Source organism: Elgaria multicarinata, chromosome 8, assembly GCF_023053635.1.
Source record: "Elgaria multicarinata webbii isolate HBS135686 ecotype San Diego chromosome 8, rElgMul1.1.pri, whole genome shotgun sequence".
NCBI lineage: Eukaryota > Metazoa > Chordata > Lepidosauria > Squamata > Anguidae > Elgaria > Elgaria multicarinata.
The window spans coordinates 100,588,479-100,614,279 of record NC_086178.1 but is presented as its reverse complement, the minus strand read 5'-3'; the positions used below and the strand labels follow the sequence as shown (position 1 = coordinate 100,614,279).

General features: G+C 41.2%; 1 protein-coding gene across 3 annotated transcripts in view; it reads left to right on the top strand.

The window, feature by feature from the left end:
- Positions 1–25,801, top strand: part of GRID1 (glutamate ionotropic receptor delta type subunit 1) — a 906,582-nt gene that overhangs the window by 754,127 nt on the left and 126,654 nt on the right. The gene's annotated exons all lie outside the window — the stretch shown is intronic.

Here is a 25,801-nt window from a genome sequence, read left to right as displayed (position 1 = left end):
TGTAAGATGGATTCATTCCTCAGAGCACCAATGGACCATACTGAACAACAGGCAGTGGGAAACCACCCCATGGACACTGCCTCAGTTCAGACAACATGATAACCAATGGTGTTTTAAGTCGTCAACTGTTAGTTGAGCTGTCAACAGTTGGTTATTGTGTTGTCTGTCGGGCACCCCACAGTTGACTATTTCCCCAAAATATCTATTTATTTATTACTAGCTGTACCCTGCCACGCGTTGCTGTGGCTCAGTCTGGTTAAATGGAAAAGAAAGAAAAGACAAAGCGGATGTTTCTAATATGTTTAATTTCACAATGCTTGTGGATATACAATATTTTTAGTTGTTCCATTGTCTGTGTAGATATAGAGATTGTCTGGTTTGCCGACTCTAGAACACGCAACATATAATTGTCCATGTGAGAAGCAATCTGTGTCTAGATCTAAACCGCACAATTCTAAAGATTGGCCCTGAGCTTTGTTGATGGTGATTGCAAACGCCAATCGAATGGGGAATTGCAATCTCTTAAATTGAAATGGCATATCTGTTGGAATCATAGGAATGCAAGGAATGAGGACATCTTCACCTTTGAAAGGTCCTGTCAAGATTGTTGCTTCTATGACCTATAAGAGCAAATAGGAGAGAACATGCAAATAGGAGAGGAGGCAGAGGCAGTGGATTGGCCTACTGTTTGGTTTTTTAAAAAGGATGTTTTTACGGTGAGGAGATTAGTGGAAACTCCTGGCAGTTACCTTTATTCAGAACGTGTAACTGTCACAGGTGTGACATCTATATTCACTCAGCCAATTGTGAGAGAACATGCAAATAGGAAAGGAGGCAGTGGATTGGCCTACTGGTTGGCGATGTCACAATGACCTATAAGAGCAAATAGGAGAGAACATGCAAATAGGAGAGAATGCAGAGGCAGTGGATTGGCCTACTGGTTGGCGATGTCACAATGACCTATAAGAGCAAATAGGAGAGAACATGCAAATAGGAGAGGAGGCAGAGGCAGTGGATTGGCCTACTGGTTGGCGATGTCACAATGATCAGCAGGACTGGTTTTGAGGAGGCCTATTTCTTCGATTTTAAGACAAACCTTTGTCCCCATATAGAACATAGTTACATAACAACGCTCGCGTATTCGAATGCAACGTTGTGTCAAAATTTCAAAGCAATCGGTGAAGAACTTTCGGAGATATAACGTCTGTTTCGAACGAACATTTACATTTTTATTTATATAGACTAGCTGTATATAAGCTCTCCTCTATTCCTCATATTGAGGCAGTAGCTAAATCTTGTCGATTTTTCCTGTATAATATTGCCAGGATTCGATCATTTTTGTCTGTCTCTTCTGCCAAGACGCTTGTTCATGCACTGGTTATTTCACGGTTGGACTACTGCAACCTTCTTCTCTCTGGCCTTCCTTCTTCTCACATCAGTCCGTTAGTTTCTGTTCACCACTCTGCCGCAAAGATCATCTTCTTAGCTCGCCGCTCCGACCATGTTACTCCGCTTCTGAAATCTCTTCATTGGCTTCCAATTCACTTCAGAATCCAATATAAACTTCTCCTGTTAACCTTCAAAGCTTTTCACGGTCTAGCTCCTTCCTATCTCTCCTCTCTCATCTCACACTATTGCCCCGCTCGTGCTCTTCGCTCCTCTGATGCCATGTTTCTCGCCTGCCCAAGGGCCTCTACTTCCCTTGCTCGGCTTTGTCCATTTTCGTCTGCTGCCCCTTACGCCTGGAACGCTCTTCCAGAACATTTGAGAACTACAGGTTCAACCGCAGCTTTTAAAGCTCAGCTAAAAACTTTTCTTTTTCCTAAAGCTTTTAAAACTTGATGTTGTGCAGACTTCTACTGTTACTTTCTACTGTTAGTTTTTCCCTACCCTGTGCCTGCTTAGCCTTCCCTGTACCTGTTTGCATTCTCTTCCCCTCCTTATTGTTTAACTATGATTTTATTAGATTGTAAGCCTATGCGGCAGGGTCTTGTTATTTACTGTTTTACTCTGTACAGCACCATGTACATTGATGGTGCTATATAAATTAATAATAATAATAATAATAGCTGTACCCTGCCACGCGTTGCTGTGGCTCAGTCTGGTTAAATTGAAAAGAAAGAAAAGACAAAGCAGATGTTTCTAATATGTTTAATTTCACAATGCTTGTGGATATACAATATTTTTAGTTGTTCCATTGTCTGTGTAGATATAGAGATTGTCTGGTTTGCCGACTCTAGAACACGCAACATATAATTGTCCATGTGAGAAGCAATCTGTGTCTAGATCTAAACCGCACAATTCTAAAGATTGGCCCTGAGCTTTGTTGATGGTGATTGCAAACGCCAATCGAATGGGGAATTGCAATCTCTTAAATTGAAATGGCATATCTGTTGGAATCATAGGAATGCGAGGAATGAGGACATCTTCACCTTTGAAAGGTCCTGTCAAGATTGTTCCTTCTATGACGTTGCTCAGTAATTTTTTTACTGCAAGCCGCGTGCCGTTGCAAAGTTTTGGCTGGTTGATATTTCGCAACATGATAATTGGCATGCCGATTTTCAATTGCAGTACGTGCGGTGGCATCCCTGGCAGATCGAGTGAATTCAAAAATTCTGTTGGATAATTAACCGCTTCATCTGCTTCCACAACAGTGTTGATGGACTTGTATGTGACTGCCTCGCTTTGAATGTTAGATTGAATAATATTGTTAAGTTCATAGACGTTTTTGTTCTTGGCTGCAAGAATAGCTCGTTCACTCAGCCAATCGTGATTCTTATAATTGGTTTGAATATTTGGAAATACTTTTTCAACCAATTCTTCTTTTGACATCACTAAATTACAGAAGTTATGAGGTAATAAAATTCGTCCTGAGGTCAGATCAACCGGCACCTTTCCGTTCCCAATTTCCAGCAATTCACATGAGAATATCTCAGCTGATCGATCGTTTTGCAGCTGGACACGCATATTTGTAGTTAATTTTAACGTCTTTACGTGTCGCCACAAAGTAGAGTATTTCAGGCAAGCATTTATTTCGTCCGCTGGTGTCGATCGAGGAATTACAGGTAATGTTTGCCTGAAATCTCCTGCAAGCAATATTAATGTGTTCCCAAATGGTCTGATGTTTCCACGCAAATCTTGCAATGATCTATCAAGAGCCTCGAGTGATTTTTTGTGTGCCATTGTGCATTCATCCCAAACAATAAGTTTCCATTTTTGTAATATTTTTCCCATGCCGGATGCTTTGGAAATGTTGCACGTGGGAGTTTCAATGAATTGTATGTTTAATGGCAATTTCAAAGCGGAATGAGAAGTTCTTCCACCAGGTAGCAATGTCGCAGCTATTCCGGATGACGCAAGAGCTAAGGCTATGTCACTTTGGGATCGAATTGCTGCCAGAATCAATCTAATTAGGAACGTTTTACCAGTTCCTCCTGGCGCATCTAATAAGAAGATTTCTCCAATCCCGTTATTGATGGTTTTCATTATTTGATCGTAAATGCGTTTTTGCTCAAGCGTTAACTTAGGAATATTTGATTGCACATACGACAAAAGATCATCCGTGTTGTAATTTTGTTCACGACGCAATTCTACATCGAACGAAGCAGCAACAGTTCGATTCGGTGATGGCATTCCCAATTGATTGAGAACTTTGTTTGCGATTTCTAAGCACAAATCTTCAATCATTATCAAGGCTTCGTTGTAGATTTCTGGTGTGAAATCCATGTTTATATTTGAATTTTCTTTGCGTATTCGACGGAGAATATCTTCAGCCATGTCCGATTTATATTTCTCCCATAACTCTGTTGGAGATGAAGGAGAGCAGGCGGTCAATATGATTGCAAACAATGCACGAATTTGATTTGGATGTGACATGTTGCACGCATCATTAATGCATACATCCCAGTGTCGGTCGTTCTCCAATAAATTCAGAGCTTGACATGCACTGCGGAAAGTGGCATGTGTAACGCCGTTGACAATTCTCAATTGATGGAAAGACGTTGGACCGGGCACATTTACCAACAGCATGCGAAGAAAGAAGCATTCATCTTGATTGGGATGCACGGTGTACAGTCTGCCTATCGTTGTTCCTTTGAATATGCCAGGTTGTCCGTCGACTCGATCTGAAGCTGTAGAACGCGATTGCCGTGCTCGCAATCGTGCATCCTCAAGTCTGGCTGAACGTTGCTTGCCTGGTTCTTTGGCACATATTTGAGGCATTCTTTTTCTTTTTTTTCTCGTTTGCTGATGCCCGTTCTTCCTCAGTCTGATTTGCAATTTCTCGTCGCAGTGCTTCCGCTCTGCGAGTACGATGAACTAAGTGTGATCTTCTGCAAGACATTATTTGGATGAAGTAAAGCAAATTGTTTGGTTTTTAAAAAAGGATGTTTTTACGGTGAGGAGGTTAGCGGAAACTCCTGGCAGTTACCTTTCTTCAGAACGTGTAACTGTCACAGGTGTGACATCTATATTCACTCAGCCAATTGTGAGAGAACATGCAAATAAGAGAGAAGGCAGAGGCAGTGGATTGGCCTACTGGTTGGCGATGTCACAATGATCAGCAGGACTGGTTTTGAGGAGGCCTATTTCTTCGATTTTAAGACAAACTTTTGTCCCCATATAGAACATAGTTACATAACAACGCTCGCATATTCGAATGCAACGTTGTGTCAAAATTTCAAAGCAATCGGTGAAGAACTTTCGGAGATAGTACTCTGCCACGCGTTGCTGTGGCTCAGTCTGGTTAAATTGAAAAGAAAGAAAAGACAAAGCAGATGTTTCTGATATGTTTAATTTCACAATGCTTGTGGATATACAATATTTTTAGTTGTTCCATTGTCTGTGTAGATATAGAGATTGTCTGGTTTGCCGACTCTAGAACACGCAACATATAATTGTCCATGTGAGAAGCAATCTGTGTCTAGATCTAAACCGCACAATTCTAAAGATTGGCCCTGAGCTTTGTTGATGGTGATTGCAAACGCCAATCGAATGGGGAATTGCAATCTCTTAAATTGAAATGGCATATCTGTTGGAATCATAGGAATGCAAGGAATGAGGACATCTTCACCTTTGAAAGGTCCTGTCAAGATTGATCTCCGACTATAACAATTGCCACTTCGTCTATAGTTGGAGCATTGAATCTCCGCACATGTTCTCCAGCAGGCATTTTGTCAGCATGAATAACAATCTTGTGTGTATCAGATGGCATCATGTCAATTGCTGTTTTGAACAAATGTACTAAATTGTTTTTTTCGTGAAGTAGCTGTTGCAGTTTTGAAACAATGGACCTTTTTATGCCGGTATAAATTCCGCAGCGTGCATTCAATTCATCATTGCCATCACCAATGAAATACATTTGTAGGAATTTATGTTGACTATCTTGAAACGGAAGGAAGGAGCCGGCTTTATGATAAATGTGTCGTTTGACTTTGAAAGTTGGCATAAATGGAGCTGTGATGATTTCTGCACCGAACGACGTCATTTGGAAGCATGAGTTGTATTTCCTGATGTTAGATAGGAAATGCTTTGATTCTGCGGTATATCCGGCAAGCAAAGTTTGTAATGGCTCTGGTGGTTCTCCAAGTTGAGGCAGTTTAATTTTTCTAGCAGCGCAACACATTCCTTTTGTTTCTCCATTAAATTTAAGAGCCTTGCAATAAGGACACACTTCAGTCATAGTGCCGATGAGAACATGCCGCCTCAAACTATAATCATCAGCTGGGTTGTACCGGAATGCAAGGCGATTGTAATCGTGTGATTGTTTACCACGGAGTCGTGTTTGACGCTGATGTGCTGTTTCTCGTTGACGTCTTTCAGCCACTCTCAGCCTGTCACGTTCATTCTGTTGAGAACAAAGCAGATCTGAAGCTGTAGAACGCGATTGCCGTGCTCGCAACCGTGCATCCTCAAGTCTGGCTGAATGTTGCTTGGCTGGTTCCTTGGCACGTATTTGAGGCATTCTTTTTCTTTTTTTCTCGTTTGCTGATGCCCGTTCTTCCTCAGTCTGATTTGCAATTTCTCGTCGCAGTGCTTCCGCTCTGCGAGTACGACGACCTAAGTGTGATCTTCTGCGAGGCATTATTTGGATGAAGTAAAGCAGATTGTTTGGTTTTTTAAAAAGGATGTTTTTACGGTGAGGAGGTTAATGGAAACTCCTGGCAGTTACCTTTCTTCAGAACGTGTAACTGTCACAGGTGTGACATCTATATTCACTCAGCCAATTGTGAGAGAACATGCAAATGTGAGAGGAGGCAGAGGCAGTGGATTGGCCTATTGGTTGGCGATGTCACAATGATCAGCAGGACTGGTTTTGAGGAGGCCTATTTCTTCAATTTTAAGACAAACTTTTGTCCCCTTATAGAACATAGTTGCATAACAACGCTCGCATATTCGAATGCAACGTTGTGTCAAAATTTCAAAGCAGTCGGTGAAGAACTTTCGGAGATATAACGTCTGTTTCGAACGAACATTTACATTTTTATTCATATAGATTTATTTATTACACTTATATACCGCCCCCATAGCCAGAGCTCTCTTTGGGATGTTTACAGAAATTCTAAAATTGAGATAAAAACGAGTATACAAAATTTAAAATTCTAAAACTCAGAACATACACACATAAAGCATTAAAAACCATTAAACTAAACATGTTGGTGATTAAGATAACCAACTGAGAAACACAATGCGCTACAGAGTTGACTAGTCACACAACCGTTGGTTAACATGTTGTCTGTCGGGCTCAGTGGACTATTTTGTAGGGTTGAGTTGACTATCTCAGCTGGCTACAGAGTTCTTGGGCAAGAGTGGCCAAAAATACGCCAGCTGCTCTGCTACAGCTGACACAACTCACAGAGACTGCCGGGATAGCTCTGGGAGGATGGAGGGAGGGCTGGGAGAGGGGTAGGGGTTGTGTCAGTTAAATGTGGAGTTGTCTATTAGTCCACACAATGCCAGCCCCAAATACTCCACAGTTGTGTAGGAACATGTTGTGTGGAGTACCCCCTATATAAACAATTGTGAGTTGACTATTCCCACCACCATTGATTGTGTTGTCTGAATGCAGCCACCTTGATGTGTGCCAGATACAATGACAGAACAAAGTCCACCTTTGAATGCCTAACCTGGTGATGAGAGAAATGGCACTTACTTGAAAATCCTGGTGATTAAATCCTGGCTTTTGGTCTGTTTCCATTAATATCAGTGATGCATCATTTGTGATGCATTTGTGGTGTGAACTGTCCCCAAGGCTGTTGCACTTGCATAGTAAGGGAAATTTATGGATTGCTTGATGTATTAGAAGAATAAGAACCTCTCTTATTTGATACCTTGGTGGAAAAACCCTGAAACAACTGCACTGTCTTTGCATTAAATACCTGCAGATGTGTCACTTTCATAGCTAGACTTGCATCAAGCAGGAACTCAAGTGTCAACTCATTTCTTTTGAATCCTTCATTAGAAGCTGCTGTTCCTTTGGTTAAAGGTCAGATATCATCTAATATCCTCCAAACACCTTTATTGGAAGACAGTCCATCCTATGTTCATGCGTAAGAGAGTAGCTTGGGTGAATCTGTGGAAGAAAATGATTGGCAGTGTATCTGGACTGTTATTGTGACTTTATCAATCAACACTAATATAAAGGAAGCACAATACAAAGTTATCAGTACAACACCTCTGAAAGCTTCATCTAATACATCCAAACCGTAATCAGTATTGTTGGGAGTGATATAGTCAGATTGTCTCATACTTTCACCTTTGATAGGAATGTTCAGCAATCTGGGAGTTCTGGAACATAGTTGCAGATTAGTTGCCTGGCATTTTCTCCATATTGGACCACAGATAACTCTAAAAGCTATACTTCAGTATTTTGAACCTATTGATGTTGAATTTCTGTATAAAGACCTTCTTAAGCATATACATACCAGAGCAAAGTCATGTGTATTATTATTATTATTATTTATTTATATAGCACCATCGATGTACATGGTGCTGTACAGATAACACAGTAAATAGCAAGACCCTGCCGCATAGGCTTACAATCTAATAAAGTTGTAGTAAACAATAAGGAGGGAAAGAGAATGCAAACAGGGACAGGGAAGTGTAAACAGGCACCGGGAAGGGTGAAGCTAACAGTATAGAGTCAGAACAAACTCAAAGTTTAAAAGCTATAGGGAAAAGAAAAGTTTTTAGCTGTGTTTTAAAAGCTGTGATTGAGTTGGTAGTTCTCAGGTGTTCTGGAAGAGCATTCCAGGCATGAGGGGCAGCAGAGGAAAATGGGCGAAGCCGAGCAAGGGAAGTAGAGACCCTTGGGCAGGCAAGAAGCATGGCATCAGAGGAGCGAAGAGCACGAGCGGGGCAATAGTGTGAGATGAGAGAGGAGAGATAGGCAGGAGCTAGACCGTGAAAAGCTTTGAAGGTCAACAGGAGAAGTTTATATTGGATTCTGGAATGAATTGGGAGCCAATGAAGAGATTTCAGAAGCGGAGTGACATGGTCAGAGCGGCGGGCCAGGAAGATGATCTTAGCGGCAGAGTGGTGGACAGAGACCAGCGGACTGATGTGAGATGAGGGGAGGCCAGAGAGGAGGAGGTTGCAGTAGTCCAACCGAGAGATAACCAGTGCGTGAACGAGAGTCTTGGCAGAAGAGACAGACAAAAATGGTCGAATCCTGGCAATATTATACAGGAAGAAATGACAAGATTTAGCTACTGCCTCGATATGAGGAATAAAGGAGAGCGAGGAATCAAATATAAAGCCAAGGCATGTGTAGCATGTAATTGGAAGTTTCTAAAGCAAGGATCAGCAATTTATGTCCCTCCAGATTTTTTTGGCCTACAACTCCCTGGCTAGCATAGCCAATGATGAGGGATCATGGGAGTTGTAGGCCAAAACATCTGGAGGGACACAAATTGCCCATCCCTGCTCTAAAGTAACCATCTGAACTTCAGTGGATTGGCTGTAGGAGGCTATGCTTTTGCACAAATTTAATCAGTAAGGGATTCTATTCTTATAAAAGTTATTCTGGCACCATGTTTTCTATTTATTTCCTATGTGGAAGCCCTTCAAGCCTATAATCAAATTCCAATCAAGTACTGATACCTTTATTTTATTTTTTACTGGCAATGATATAAATACTATTCTCTCTCCCTCTCATATATGCTACATAACGTATATATCCAATCTTTTACTAGTTGGTGAACTTCTCCTTAGGCTCTTTTACAATAGCTATTCCAACAAGCATGGTTGCAAAGTTGGTTTTCTTTGTTCCTTTAGTGATCTTGTTGTATTGTTATGTGTGTTCTTCTTTCTTGTTGCCTGAATTTTAAACTTTATTTGAAAATAAAATACTTTTTTAGGGAAAACATAGATCATGGTTTGGTTTTTTTATTGTGCTTTGCATTCCTCTTCCTACTGGTACATAAAGCATATTAACATAGTATGGTTTCTCAGTAAGACATGGCTCATTCTGCCTTTCCGTGCTCAATTATAACTCAGTCTAGTAAGCAGCTAGTATTGTGGGAAGACTGCTTTCAGGAGGAGATAAAGGGTGGTGGATTAGACTGCCAATCATCATCCCATGGTGCTGCCACCAAGTCCTATTAGACAACCACCACTTCCTCCAAACTTCTCCCATGGCTCTAGAATGGCAATTGGGAGAGAAACCATTACCGGTCATTGGGTCAGATTTATCCCTGAGACCTTTAGCTGACGTTCTTTAGTCTTAGGCCTAAACATCCATGGTAGCAGATCTCTTTTGAGATTTGATCCTTGGCTAGTATGACTTTCCTAAGTATAAATTCAATTGGTGGTAGTAACACCATCTGTTTATTTCAGTAATCATCTGTGATACTCTTGATTTTTTTGAGAATCCATTGAGATCACAAATAGGATATCATGACATGACTGAAAAGATATAAATTCTATAGCAGCTTGCTTTCTCTCATTCATGCCTACATAAAATCTGTGGATAGTAAGCGGAATGGCAGGAAATAGCAAAACTGCTTGTAGCAGAAAGCAGTTCACAACCTTGACTACGTGCAAGCCCCATAATTAACAGATATATTTTAGAAAACTCTCCAGATTGGAGAGGCCAAAATCAAGTCTAGTAACTTGGCATTCGTATGACATTCTACAATAATAAGCCAGTGAACCATTAAGAACGAATTCTTATTTTCATTATTATTATTATTATTAATAATAATTATTTATAAAGCGCCATCAATTTTCATGGCGCTGTACAGAATAAAACAAAACAAGACAATCTGCCATATGGCTTACAATCTAAAATCACCATAACAGACATGGGGGGGGAACCAATAGGGGGAGGGGACATTAAAACTAAATATATAGTATGACCACGCTACGGTTAAAAAGCTTTTGAGAAAAGAAATGTTTTCAAGTAAGCCATGGTCTTCAGGACTCCTTACCATGCAGTATAATCTGAATGGCAAACTTTATCTTTTATTAGAATCTCCCATGGTTTTTGTTTTACTAATTAGCAGTCCTACAGGGCTGCTTTGATAATTGAAGAAGTCGCACCATAGGATAAGGTGTTTAACCCTTTTCACCTACACCCTTTCCCCAATCGAAAATCCCCTCCCAATGCTGCTATTAACTTTGTGAGGGGGAAAAGACAGGTATAAGTGACAGCTCGAGCAGGGGGCAATTTAGGCTGAGGAAAGGACTCTGGAGGGATGTATACAATACCCTCTTCCAGAATGCCACTTCCCCAGTGTTCAACTCAGCCCCAAATCACTCTGCCCTAAAGTAGCTCCAAGAGGATGTGGAAAAGGCACTTCGAAAGGTTTGTCCAACCATGAATGCTCTTGATCTTTGACTTCTTACAAAGCTCACCCACTTTGGAGGCCAATTCGGAGCTCTAGATTTGGTTTCGATCTGCTTTGGACTAATTCGGACTCATGCCACCCACTTCAGCCTCTGGATCTGAAGCAAGACTCAGAAATTTGAATTATTTGGTTTTTATATTTCCCCATTGACTTGTATTGATAAACAGAAATGCCCATAGCATTTTTAGTTTTTATGATAAATACATGAAATTTCAAGACCTGTCAAGCCCTGTGGAGGTGATTGAACCTGCCAAATTTCAGACAGCTAGATCAAGTGGCTTTTATGCTAGCCACAGTAAAATTTGTTTTCCCCACCCCAGAAAACCTGTCAAAGTAAAGAGCAGTGTGTGTGTGAGAGAGAGAGAGAGTGAGTGAGTGTGCTTTCATATAAGTGCATGGAATTTGAGGATATGGCAGCCCCTATGGAGGGCTAGGAGAGATACTACATTTCCTTGGCCCATATTGCAAACTTTGCCCTTCTTTGCCCCCCACCCTGTAGCAAAGCAAGGTCTGGAGGTTTGGCTCAGGCCTACTTTTCAGGGCAGGAAAGGTGAATGCAAACCGCCTCCACTGAATTATGTCTGTCATCACCCTAACTCAGCCTTCCCCAACCTGGTGTCCTCCAGATATTTCAGACTACAACTCTCATCAACCCCAGCTATCATGGCTAATGATCAGAAAAGCTTGGACTTGAAGTCCAAAATCTCTAGAGGCATAATTAGCACATAGTCCTGTGGTGTTGGAGGGCAAATTTTTTTCCACGACACTTGAGACAGAAGAGCTTTACGCAGGATCTTGACTTAACGTTGGGCCTGTTCAGACGACATGTTAAGCCATGGTTAGGCCTCTAACCCTTTTGCAGCAAAGGGTTAGTGAGTGTGTTTAAACCGTAGCCACCAAGGGTAGGAATAGTTCACATGTCCAGCTAAGTCATGGTTCACATGACACACTAAGCCATAATTTATTTATATTTATTTATTTATTTATTTCATTTTTATACTGCCCAATAGCCGAAGCTCTCTGAGCGGTTCACAAAAATTAATAATATTTAGCTCAGAATGCTTAACCACCATGGCTTAGCCTGTCATCTGAACAGGGTCATTAATGCTTTTAGGATGTTTTTAGGATGATTTTAACAGTGTATACTATGGTTTTAATCAGTATTTTATGTTTTTTATGCTTGCTGTTGTTCCCTGCCTTGATCCAATCGGAGAGGCGGGTAAGAAATATTATTATTATTATTAGTAGTAGTAGTATTTACAGGTAAGTAGGCAAAACCGAATCCAGAGCCAGCAGCACGCCAACTTCCTAGATGCATTAACCATGTAGTGGCTTTTCAACCAATTATTTCTCTCTCCGTACTTTGGGTTTAACTAATGGCTGTTGCTTGTTGCAACAACTCTTCAGTTAAGTCTCATTTGAAAGATTCTTATTTCTATTTAAAGGTCTGTTGCCAGTCAAAATTTATTCCTAATACAAAACCAACGTCACTCGTCTCCTTTTCTTCAATTCTTGTAATCAGCAGTCTGACGGCCGATTATTTTTTTAAAAAGAACTTCTGCACTTGCTGTTATAATTATCGGTGTCTAGCACTTGGAGCCAGCTTCCTTTTCTCCCAGAAACCATTGATTTCAGTGGCTCTACTCCAGATCTGAACCATCGGAATCTGAGTCAGAATGTACCCATTTTGGTACAGCAAGTCAAATTCTTGACGTACCTAATGGCATATTACCTCCAAACTGCACCTGATTATAGGATTCATCACTTTTTTTCAGATCTGCTTGCTTCCCCCATACATCCTCCTGACAGTTACTTGAAATTGTTAGCATCAAAACTAATGAATCCTGAAACTGATGTTACAGAAAACTTTATGTGCATTAAATGGATGAATGCTGTCCTAGTTTAATCTTCCTTCTGTGTAATTTCCAGGTCTGTTTTTCTTTGGGGAGGGGGTTATGACATACATTAAGATGCCAGTGTGCATGCAATTCTTGGCAGGTTGATATCTCAGAGTATATAATTCTAGAAAGCAGAGGAAATACTGTTAATAATGCATTAATGTATGAGACAGTCAAAACTTTTCTTTTTTTAAAGTGCAGTAGAGAAACAAACTTAAAAATAAGGATAAGTATGGTAGAAATATACAATCTATGGCATTATACCAGCTACCAGTACCAGCTACCTCAGAGCATTTAAAACTCTTAATCGTAGGTCTATCAATTAGTTAATCATATGGTAACCAATTAATCATCTGCTTACAAATTAATCTATAAACAGATGTAAGAAGGCTGTTTATTATTGAAGCCAATGCCTGTAATGATAGGCAAAGTTAAAAAAAATTAAATATGGCAAGTCATCAGCAATAATATATAATAAACTGAAGATTAATTAATATATTTGATTACATTTAAATGGATTCTGCCTCACTCAAACTTCACAGGAAATCTCAAAACAACTTCCTTCAGTAACTCAATACAATAAGCAAAAGGTACCATTAACTGTTGGAAGGAAATGACATCTTTAATGCGTTGTTGCATTCCATATTACAGCAACTCATCAACGTAGCCTCAAAAAATAAACAAATGTGCTTTTAAATCCCAGTCCCAATCAATTAAAGCTTATTTGATTCATCTACTGATTAAAATGAAGAAACCTTTGAGTACTAATAATGGAAACTAGTGAAACTTCATCCCCAGAAGGTTCGAGAAAGGGACAGAAGACATAGGTCATTGAATGTTCTCTGTTTGTACAGGCTTATTTTGTTCAATGGGAAATTCTCTAGTTAAATGTAATAAATTGTTTGGAGTTTTTTATATATATGTTTTCTATCCCTGGTGGATGAAGGGAGATATAGGTTAGAGCTTGCTTTTCTCTCATTCTTGGGAAGCCATGTTCTTGGCTTTTTTGGAGAGCATAACTATGGATTACCTCAACCTGTGGGAAAATTTATATGTACAGCTGCCCACATGTTTTCTCAGTTCAACTCACCTGAGTGATCTACTCATGAGCAGTGTGATGTGCCCCTCAGGAATTAACTGAATGCCATAACAGAAACCTCTGTGGTTAGTTGTGCTACGAACTGACATTCCCTAGTAAATTCCTGCCATGGGGCAGTATCCAGTACTGCCGCTGCACTAGAAAAAATGGCCACTTGTGTAACCAGAAGCTAGTGCTGGTTAGCCCAACCAGAAACTAGAGAAAACTACTGCTTCTAGAATGGGACAAGTCAGTGGTGCTGTCCCATTCTAGAAGTTGTAGTTTTGGGCAGGGTCCCTGGTCTGCATTAGCAAGTGCTAGTTTCCCAATGTTCTAGTGGTCATTCCCAGAAATGTGTTGAGAGCTGGCAGATGGTTAGCATTGGACACTGCCCATTGGATATCGCCCCTCTCTTCTGCCCAAATATATATTATGTGTGCTCTGTCTCTGCCCTACTGCACTGGTATGGCAGTGTCTCAAATAAGCTACCACCACTTCCACTGATGCTAAACAGAGTTGGTGACTAATAAGCTGTAGACACAATATTACTTGCAGAGTTTTATGGTTGGTTTTGTTTTGTTTTTGTTTTTAAAGGCTTGCATTATCTTTTTTTTTTACTTTCATAGTTTTAAACTTTTGGGCTTCGGGCAGGTTTTTGACTCAGCAATAAACTAAAGTTTGTTTGTTTATTTATTTATTACATTTCCATAGCACTTAATAGCTGAAGCTCTCCTGAGTACAGTGACATAGTTTTAGAAATTCCTGTCCAAAACAAAATATGTAGCTGTCAGAGAAACATTGTAGAACAATAGCCAGAGCTTGGGAAAACCCAAAGAGATTCTGTTAGCTAACCATACATGTCAAGCAGGGCATGTACATGATCTATCATTTGGAAACTTACAGTGCAAGGAATAGATGTGTCTTTCTTATTGTTACCTCCCAACCTTCCTCTCTAATTTACTTGCAGTGTTGTTATGCAGTGGTAAACTATCAGAAACATTCAAAAGTATTTGGTAGAGGTATGACTAGCACTGGTCTCTATCTGTATCCTCTGCTTTGGTCAGTAGAAGCCTACTCACCTGTTTTCACCCCTCCCATTTTGTCCCATCATTTCCTTGTCTGGAATAAATTTAATGGCCCCCAAACTGTTGTACCAATTAATAAGCAAACCATGGCAGAGCTATAAAACTACATAACAAACTTCCAGTTTCCAACTGAAAACTACTCTGAAATAGCATACTACAAGTATGTAGTTCATTATTGATTCCCTGCACTATCTTGGCCGTAGCAAATGATTGATTACTTTAGAGCTGCTTAAATCACAGTTTTAATATACTGTTCCACTAATCAATAACATCAAAAGTGTGTGTATGTGTGTGATGGGGGAGGCTGTTTGGATGGGTAATGATAACTTATGTCAAAATAAAATAGTGCAAGAAACAAGAATATGATGTCAGTAATATAGCATCTACAACATTTGGATCTGCATTCTGTGATGAAGAGGAAAAAGTAAAATATAGTTGTTCTCCCATTCCAGCCCACCCCCCGCCCCCAAAATGACATGACATGATTTTACAGATAGTAAACTCAATGCAATAGTAATGTAACATCTAGTTCTACATGGGGCACTTTACACTAATGACTTAGAACTGAGTGGGTAGTTGTTGTTTTCCTGGTTGTTCTTTTATACTGCGGTCTGGAGACTCAATCCAGGCAAGATGGAGGTACTGTTAGTGGTGGTTCATCTGCCTGGGTAGGTAATATTCAACCTGTCTTGGAGGTGCATGCACTCTCCCTAAAGGATTGGGTTCATAATTTGGCGCTGCTTGTGGACCCAGAACTGTCACTTGAGGCACAAGTGGACTCAGTGGCATGGAACACCTTTTATCAGCTTATGCTGATAGATCAACTGCGCCCTTATCTAGACAGAAATAGCCTAGATACAGTTATCCATGCTCTGATAACTTCTTATCCAGATTACTGCAATGCATTATACATGAGGCTGTCTTTGAAAATGCTCCGGAAACTTCATCTGGTCCAAAACAGGGCAACAATATTGTTAACTGGGACTGGCCAGTAAATCCACATAACACCAGTACTGGCTGCCAGTCCATGTCCAGGCCCGATTCAAAGTGCTGCTATTAACATTCAAAACTCTAAATGGCTTTGGACCAGGTTATTTGAAGGATTGCATCCTCCCCGTATGTACCTGCCCAGTCCCTAAGATCATCTTCAGGGGCCCTTCTTTGTGAGCCCCTGCCAAAGGAAGTGAGACAGGGGCTGCTAGGAAGATAGCCTTCTCTGCTGTGGCACCCCAGCTGTGGAAAGAGCTCACTAGAGAGTATCGCCTGGCACCTACATTGGACTCCTTTCGGCGCCAGGTGAAGACCTTTTGATTTCCCCAGTATTTTAGCATTTAGTCTTTTAGTAATTAAATCTCTGCATTGCTAATCTGGTTGTACTTTTATATTGTGGTTTTTAAGGTTCCATATTTTACGTTGTACCTTGTGTTTTTAATTTCTGTGAACCACCCAGAGACCTTTGGCTATTGGGAGATATAGAAATGAAATAAATAAATATTAACCCAACACTGCAAATACAAGGCTGAGTCAAGTGACGCTGAAATCCTATACGCCATCCTTCCCCAACCTAGAGCCCTTGAGATGCATTGGAATGCAACTCCCACCATCCCTGGCTAGTATGCCCATGCTTACTGGAAAGGGATATTGCAGATCAATACACCTCAAACCCATTGAGACTTACTTCTCTTAGTAAACAAGCATAGGATTATGCTGTCGTTCTCTGTCACTTTACTACACTAGGGCTTGCTCACTTACTATGAGTCCTAGTGAGAGGGGAAGCTGGAAATTTTAGAGAAGAATCACCCAATGTGCTGAAGGCAAACCAAAACCTCATGTTTCCAACATTTATTGCCCACCTTAACCCATAATAGATGCTAGGTTCTGCTCTACAACAGGTTCCTAGAGGTCACTGTTCAGTTTACTTGCCCTTTAACACTCTTTCCAGACCTCAGGCTCCTTATTTACCACCTTCTTCTGCTTATTCAGTTGCATTGAGTATGCCTGGAACTTCCTTTTTTAAAAAAAGTTTGGAAAGCAACCCCACTGTGATGGAATCAGAAAGCATTATTTTCAGAAAGCTGCTTGGCCCCAATAAACATGCACAAAAAGGGCAGCTTTGTAATTAAAATGACTTACTAAATTCAATTTCTTTAAAATTTAATTCAGCACATTTTAGACTCATTTAAATTACTGCTTTTTTTTTTTTTTTTACCCAACATCTTCATCTGGGGAAATTCACATCCTGCCTTTTTTCTGTTTGGGTTTTTTTTTTTTAATCTGTTTACATCAGCTGTCAGGATAAATCAAATGTGACTCTCAAACTCAATATGGGACAACTTCTTTTTTAAATAAATAAATAAAAATAATGTCGTAGCTTCATTTGAGTGCTTATTTGTCAAGCTGGGCACTCTCCCCCAACCCCTCCCCTCCTCTTCTTTCAAGTGTGTGGCATTTTCTCATATATTTGCTGCTTACTGAAATCGTAGATCATAGGAAGAGCCCTGCTGAATCTGACCAAAGATCTGTGTAGTTCAGCATTCTGTTCCCACAGTAGCCAACCAGATGGCCACGGGAAGCCCTCACAGAGGATGTGAATGCAATGGCACTCTCCCCTGCTGTGATCACCAAGATTCTGACACTGAATCTATGCAACAGATGTAGGTGTGGTTCATATAAACAGCAGATGAAGTAGTAAATTTGTTCCTGGGATGTGCCGGTTCAGATCACATGGCTGGTTGCTTCCCCATGGGAAAAGGAACTCACTGCTCATGTAAAATTAGCATATCCCAAAGAGAAGGCTAGTCAAGAATCCTTCACCTTCACTTGATGTGTGTGTGTGTGTGATCATATGATTCTTCTTTCTGCAGTCTGAGGTGGTACTGCCCAAGGACAGTTTTACCATCTTATCTACCCTTAATTTGAAATAGACATTAGAACCATTCTATAAGTTAACAACAAATGAAGTACTAGACTGAGATGATAGAATTGTGGATCATACCATGTCACATTTTAGGTGGGAAACCATTCCCCCCCCCCGCCCCGTTCTTTCTCCTGTAAACTCTATGCATGTGATAAAGCAGGACTTCAGGGATAAAGTTTTACTATAGCCCTCCCACTGGTGTAATAGGTTTCTGCATGCATGAAATGTTTACCAAATGCTGAGGAGTGGTTGGTACCATGGTGTTCCACCTGCACTCCCTGACAGCTGGAAGTGTTACATTGTACAGCAATGGGATATTCCTGTACCCCTGTCTCTCCCCCACCCACCGGCCATTGGCTATGGTGTAGATGTGGTGCTGTCTGAGTAATGGTTGCTGTTTTGTTAAGAACTTGGTCCATTTTCATGATTCCTGACAATGGCCCCATTCAGACAACACACTAAACCATGCTGCTTAACCACAAAATGGTTAACTCTTCAAATACTTAAAAGATTGTCACACAGAGGAGGGACAGGATCTCTTCTCGATCCTCCCAGAGTGCAGGACACGGAATAATGGGCTCAAGTTAAAGGAAGCCAGATTCCGGCTGGACATCAGGAAAAACTTCCTGACTGTTAGAGCAGTACGACAATGGAATCAGTTACCTAGGGTGGTTGTGGGCTCTCCCACACTAGAGGCATTCAAGAGGCAGCTGGACAGCCATCTGTCAGGGATGCTTTAGGGTGGATTCCTGCATTGAGCAGGGGGTTGGACTCAATTGCCTTGTAGGCCCCTTCCAACTCTACTATTCTATGATTCTATAATGGAATGTATTAACCTTAATGCATTCCATTAATCATTTTGTCGTTAAGCAGCATGGTTTAGCGTGTTGTCTGAACGGGGCCTCTGAGGACAGACTCTGGTCTACAGATGTATTTAGGTCCTCTGAGCCCACATTATATACCTCATTGCACAATCTGAAAAAAGGTTCGTACTAGGTTTATGCCAGTTTATTTCTCATAGATTGTAGATGTGGTGCTGTCTGAGTAATGGTTGATGTTCTGTTAAGAACTTGGTCCATTTTCCTGATTCCTGAGGACAGACTTTGGTCTACAGATGTATTTAGATCCTCTGAGTCCACATTATATACCTCATTGCACAATGTGAAAAAGGGTTCATACTAGGTTTATGCCAGTTCACTTCTCATAGATTCCCCCAACAAATCCTGTGTTGGGGACCATTAGCTACTCCTCATGGATTTACATTTCCCAGGGTTCCCTGCAGAGAGAGCATGTTTCAGTGTGTCCCAGGTTGGTGTATTTGATGTTCAGTAACTGTTTGTTTAAGTCAGCTTCTGTTTGTTGTTGGTGTGGTGCTGTGCATCTCATCACTAGACATGATCTACCTTTCTCTGTACCATCTCATAAGTTTCAGAGAAAGTAAGTGACAGTATTTCATCCTCTGTGGCCTGGGGCTGTTGCCAGGATCCAACTGTGCTCTGCTGCTCCAAATGATCTTGAAAGGGATAGTGATATCAGGTTCAGAATGATGGAAAAGAAAACATCTGGACTTAGGATAATGGAAAGCAATATGTGGATTATGCCAATAGCACCAGTAAACCAGTATTTGTATCCAGATAGTCCTCTAAGGAGGTCAGGACAGTATACATGGAGGCTGTTCTATTTATTCTGACAACCACTCAGTGAGGTAGGCTAAGCTGAGAGATAGCAACTGGCTCAAGGGCATCCATTGACTTTATGCCTGGATGTGGATTTGACCTTAGATCTCCCCAGTCCGATGAACCCATCTACTGTGTCACTTTGGCTAGACTGCAGTTTGAATCTGAATGCGGCATTGTGGGGATATATTAAGTTGTCCAGGATCCTAATTGGTTGATTTCATAGGACTGATTCCATTTACATTCATAATTATGTTTGTTTTAAATCGGAGCAAAATTAGCCTATTATTGCTACTTCCTCTTCAGTTTCAAATATATTGTTCATTTCTTTGGGCCTGATTACTGTCCATGCCAACTGCCAAGCACTTGACTAATTTACAAGGAAAAATGCAAATGTGATTTCTTAGTGCTCAACAGATCTGTAAATAGGTCCCTTGAATGTGGAAATCTAGCATTGGGTATTGTGACAAAATGATAATTTATGTTATTGTTTATAAAATATTTGGTTCAGGTTTGGATTTGCTGTGGCCAGTTCTTTTATTTTCAAGAAATGGAAAGCAAGTGGGAGGGGGGAGTTATTTATTTATTTATTTATTACATTTTTATACCACCCAATAGCCGAAGCTCTCTGGGCGGTTCACAAAAATTAAAACCAAAATAAAACAACCAACAGGTTAAAAGCACAAATACAAAAAATACAGTATAAAAAGCACAACAGGATAAAACCACACAGCAAAATTGATATAAGGTTAAAATACAAAGTTAGAACAGTAACATTTAAATTTAAGTTAAAATTAAGTGTTAAAATACTGAGAGAATAAAAAGGTCTTCAACTGGCGACGAAGGAGTACAGTGTAGGTGCCAGGCGGACCTCTCTGAGGAGCTCATTTCACAGCCGGGGTGCCACAGTGGAGAAAGCCCTCCTCCTAGTAGCTACCTGCCTCACTTCCTTTGGCAGGGGCTCACGGAGAAGGGCCCTTGTAGATGATCTTAAGGTCTGGGCAGGTACATTTGGGAGGAAGCGTTCCTTCAAATAACCTGGCCCCAAACCGTTTAGGGCTTTAAATGTCAATACCAGCACTTTGAATCGGGCTGCCCTGTTTTGTACCAGCTGAAGCTTCCGGACCGTTTTCAAAGGCAGCCCCACGTATAACGCATTGCAGTAATCCAAATAAGAGGTTATCAGAGCATGGATAACTGTAGCTAGGCTATCTCTGTCCAGATAAGGGCGTAGTTAGAATGGTGACCAGGGTGAATGTTGTCATCTGATTGGTTGGTTGATTTGAAATGGAGAGAGAGGGGGGGAGTGAGAGACAGTTAAGGGTTTTTAGGATCATCCCTGTGTGTCCACATGACGATCCCGAGGGCCATGGGTGGTGTGGCCAGCTGTCCCGGCTTCTTCCCTCTTCCCCATGAATAGCAGGGTTCATCTGAGGGAAGGAGCCGGGATGGAAAGAGTCCAGGGCCATCGGGGTTGAGGTGGGGAGCAGGGTTGGGGCTTCTTCTTCTTTTTTTTACTTACTTTTTCACTGGAGCACAAGTGCGCTCCGGCTCCTGTGTTCTTTTAAAAAATGGTGGGCGCGATGTCCTCCTTCCTCCCTGGACATCGCACACCTCGTGTGAACACAGGGGGAGGATCTCGCGATCAGCATATCGTGACATCCTCCCCCCTCCCTCCCGGATCACCGGGAGGTGTAGACATGCCCTCAGTCAGAGTTAGAGGAGTCAGGGTTAAGGAGTTAGTGAGGGTAGGAGTGAGTGGGGTTTAGTAGAGGCTTGTTTCAAGATAATATTAGGAAAGTGGGGTTATAGGATTTGGAGGTGGTTAGTATTCCCTGGGAGGCTGAGGGAGGGAGGTGTATGTGGATAAAGTAGAATTATTTTAAAGTGTCTTTTAAAATTTATTCATTATTTTTTATATGAATAAACTTTATTCTTATTTTGTTTAACTATGGTAAATAACTGGCAAGGAGTCCAACTGCATGAAGATGAGGCATCCCAAACAGGTCGCCCCGTCCTAGTTTTATTAAGAACTAAGTGGTTACATTTCTTGTTTACAAGCTATGATTGGTTGTTGAGTACAGCATGTTAATGCATGATTACCTCGTGCACAGAAGGTGCTGTTAGTGTGTGTTCAGCATGAATATACCATATAAGGGTTAAGGAAACGCGTGATCATGGTGCCTTCAAGACTGTATTGTATTCTGTGGCTCTTGCGTCAGCACATTCCTAGCATGGTTAGCCAGTGCCAAGATGTTCCTTAGCAAGGCCTTATCTTATCATTGTTGTCCTTGTTCCAGCTCATTCAGTATGGCTTGCCAATACTGAATGTGTGCCAGAGAGGGACAACAATAACCCCTACATCAACCACGTCTGCTCAGTCATATGCGTTGCTTCAGGAGGACAATACACACACACATGCACACACACACACAGGTTTATTATTCCCTCCTGCTTTTAGAAGATAAAGAATAGGGTGGTGCCAGTGAAGGAGAGGTTGGTGTCGCCACAGGTATCCTGAACTTTCTTGCGTGTTACTAAATGGCTTTCACTCTTCTGCCTGGAAGGTGGCCATGTTTCAGTGCTGGGTGTAGTGAATTCACAAGAGGGGAGCAATCCGGGTTCCTTTAAAAAATAAACATCTATTCATAATGCTTTCTTCTTATTAATGCATATTTTGGGCGATGGAATTGGAAACTGATTTGACTCTCCTTATTAAAAAGAAGTGGTGAGCTGATCTCCCCAAAGAAGCCAAACCCACTTGGGAAACAAATGTTGTACACTTCATAAAATAGTTGCTGATATGAAATAGTGTATCTCATTCGGAGTGACAATTTAAACAATTCTCTAGCCCTAAAAAAATGTTTACATTTTCTCCTCTGGGCCCTGTTCTCTTACTGTTATGATCCAGGGGGATATGGCACCTCTGCAGCAAATAATACTTCATGCTTCGAATGGTAACTCTTTTTTAAAAATATCCTTTTCTATTATGCCTGGGAATTGGATGTAAGAGTTTTATTTATAGTAGAAATAAACACTATTTTAGACAAACATAAAACCTGGTCAAAACTAGGAAGGGGTGAATCTGTCAATTTCAGTCTTGCTGAGATTGTAAGACATTTAAACTCCAGATTGTTTTGTCCCATTGCTGCCTAGCTTGCAACTATATGGAAATCCATACTTTTTAGTATGCTTTTTGTCCCTGATCCATGCAATCTAGTTTATGTCTTTAAAGGCATGAATTTTTCCAAGTACTTTACATTGCTGTAGCCCAGTTTAGTGTGCATATCCCTTTTGTGCACACATCCTTAATATGTGCATTTTTGTGCACATTTTGCACAAGACGAACTGCATCAGAACCAGAACCTCTCCTTGCTCCTATGCAATGTCAGGGTGGTTAAAAACAAAACAAATATCATCTATGATCTTCTTACAGATGAGGATGCTGACCTGGCATGCTTCACAGAGACCTCTTCAAATACTTAAAAGGTTGTCACACAGAGGAGGGCCAAGATCTCTTCTTGATCCTCCCAGAGTGCAGGACACAGAATAATGGGCTCAAGTTACAGGAAGCCAGATGCTGACTGTTAGAGCAGTACAACAATGGAATCAGTTACCTAGGGAGGTTGTGCGCTCTCCCACACTAGAGGCATTCAAGAGGCAGCTGGACAACCCTCTGTCAGGGATGCTTTAGGGTGGATTCCTGCATTGAGCAAGGAGTTGGATTTGATGGCCTTGTAGGCCCCTTCCAACTCTACTATTCTATGATTCTATGATTCTGTGACCTGGCTGAGAGATGACAGTGGCCCAACATGGCTCAACATCTCAATAAAATCAAGGATATTATACAGTGAACAGGAAATGTCATGAAAGAAGTACAGTGAGGACTGGCTGAACAGAAGAGACAGGAAACTCTTTTTAATTGTGAAAAAGACATAATTGTACTCATTGCTTTGATTAAAGGAAACAGATTCGCCACGTATTCCTTTCCGAATGCCACCATAATAATTACTGTAATGTCTTCTTTGCTGACAGGTCTAATATTAGAGTTTTCCCTTATTTTTGCAAAAATAAATAAATCATGGCTTGTAATAAGATGTTTGGCCTCTGCCGGTTATATGAGATTAGGAAAGCATTATTGACTGTCCATCCACAGGAAAACTGATAGGATGTTCATGCCTGCAAGGCAAAGTTATATTCTTTTAAACTAAGTGATTAGCCTTGTCATATTTCTGCTGGCATTGTGGATTATACTGTCAAATGCTTTCGAAGTCTTTCTATATTCAACACTCTTTAATTAATTGAGAGGGAAAGGAGGAGAGAGGGGGCGAATCAAGTAACCTGTTTTTTCCTTTATTTGCCTGCCAGCGTGAAGCATTTTTAGCAATTTAGAGAATTGCAAACAGCCAATAAATATTTCATATCAGATTGTATTATAAGAGCTGTTCCTTCACTCTCTTTAGGCAAGTTTTCCTCCGATTTATTTTTCTGGTGCTTTGTGCTTATTGCATTTCTGCTATATTAATATACAACACAGCTCTCAGTTGGTTTCTGGGTTTGTTTGTTTGTTTGTTTGTTTGTTTTATTAAACAATACAACTTGGTTGTCATATGTTTCATTTACAGAAACACTCTTTACCTACTGCTTGCTGTTAAAGTAATTTAAGACTTGCCCTGTGTCCTGCTGTAATCAGAAAGAGTTGGTTATAACTGAATAAATTTGGAGTGACTCCAGCAAAGCATGTTGGAAAGACAATGACATCAAGCTCAAAGTGCTTCATTGTAGCTATATGCAGGGTTATTCTCAAACTTTAACTTCACCCAACTCTGGCTCCGGTCACAGTCTACAGAAGGAACCTGGTGGCCTCAGCCTAGTGAGTTGCCTGGGACTGTATGTGCTCAGGACATAAGGGAATAAGTGTGCGCAACATCAATCAAAGTGTCTTGGGCAGGATCTACACCAGGGCCAGTGCTACCATAGAGGCTACTCAGGCGGCCGCCTAGAGCGCCAAGCTAAGAGGGGCACCGGGCACAGCGCAGCACTCACGTGCATTGGCTGTGAGCCGGCCCGGCCTGAGGATTCAGCTGGGCCTGGGCTGGCGAGATGGCGCCCCGCGCCCACCCAGCCAAAGTGAAGCCAGGGACGCTGGGGTGGGGGTGGGGCAGCTCCATGTTCAGACTTCCGGAACGTGCCTGGAAGAGAGAGAGAGAATGTATGGGTGAATGGGGTGCATGGAGTCTTTGAGTGAATGCCTATGTGTGTGTGTGTGCACCCATGTGTGAGTTAGGGGGAGATGATTTGGAGGTGATATTCCTATTAAATAATGCATTTTAGACCCATAGATGTTCCTTTCCAATTTGTTTGCTATAATTGGCATGACGTATTTCTTACACTTTAAAATAAATTTAGCAGTTTCAAGTTTTGTGCTTCTTATTTTTTCCAGGAAACATATGTTCTTAAAAATCAAAGTTGGCATTTTGGGTGTGTGTGTGTGTGTGTGAAAGTAGCTCACCTTGCCTAGGGTTCAAAATAGTCTGGCAGCGGCCCTGATCTACACTACTGGTTTAAAATGTTTTAGAACAGTAGTGACAACCGTTTTCAAAGTGTCATATCCTGCTTGGTGTAGTTCTGGCCTGGGTTGGTTAAGGAAGTCAGAGGGATATGTCCAGGGGATGGAGTTTGCTGCACTTTCATCATTTCCCCCACCTTAAGACTTTGACTTGCTTCCCTGTCAGCTTAATCGTGTCAGGCCAGCTCGTGGATCCTTGTTGATTGCTATGAACGACATGACACGATCACCTCATTAATGCATGTAATCCTATGCATGCTTAAATAGAAATGAGTCCTACAATTTCCAACATCATAGAACTGTAGGGAACTGTTTTATACTGAGTCAACTATTGGTCTATCTAGCCCAGTACTGTTGACACTGACTGGCAACAGCTCTACGGGATTTCAGGCAGGAGTTTTTCCTATCCCTACCAGGAGAAGCTAGTGATTGAACTTGGGATCTTCTGTATGCAAAGCGTGAACTGGGTGATGCTGTGAGTTGTAGGGCTTATTTATGTCTAAACGTTCATAGGATTGTGTCCTAAGCAGCCTTTTCTTTTGTGAAAATATGGGTCTGTCCTCCTTAGGCAGTTCTTCTCCTCCACCCTCTTGTTTCCAGGTGCCGTTTTTGGGCAGCCAGGGCTGATGGTGGTGGTGATGGTAAAGAAGGAAGGAAAGGAACTTCTCGTGCAAGCACTGAGTCATTACTGACTCTTGGAGGGACGCCAGCTTTCGCTGTCATTTTCTTGG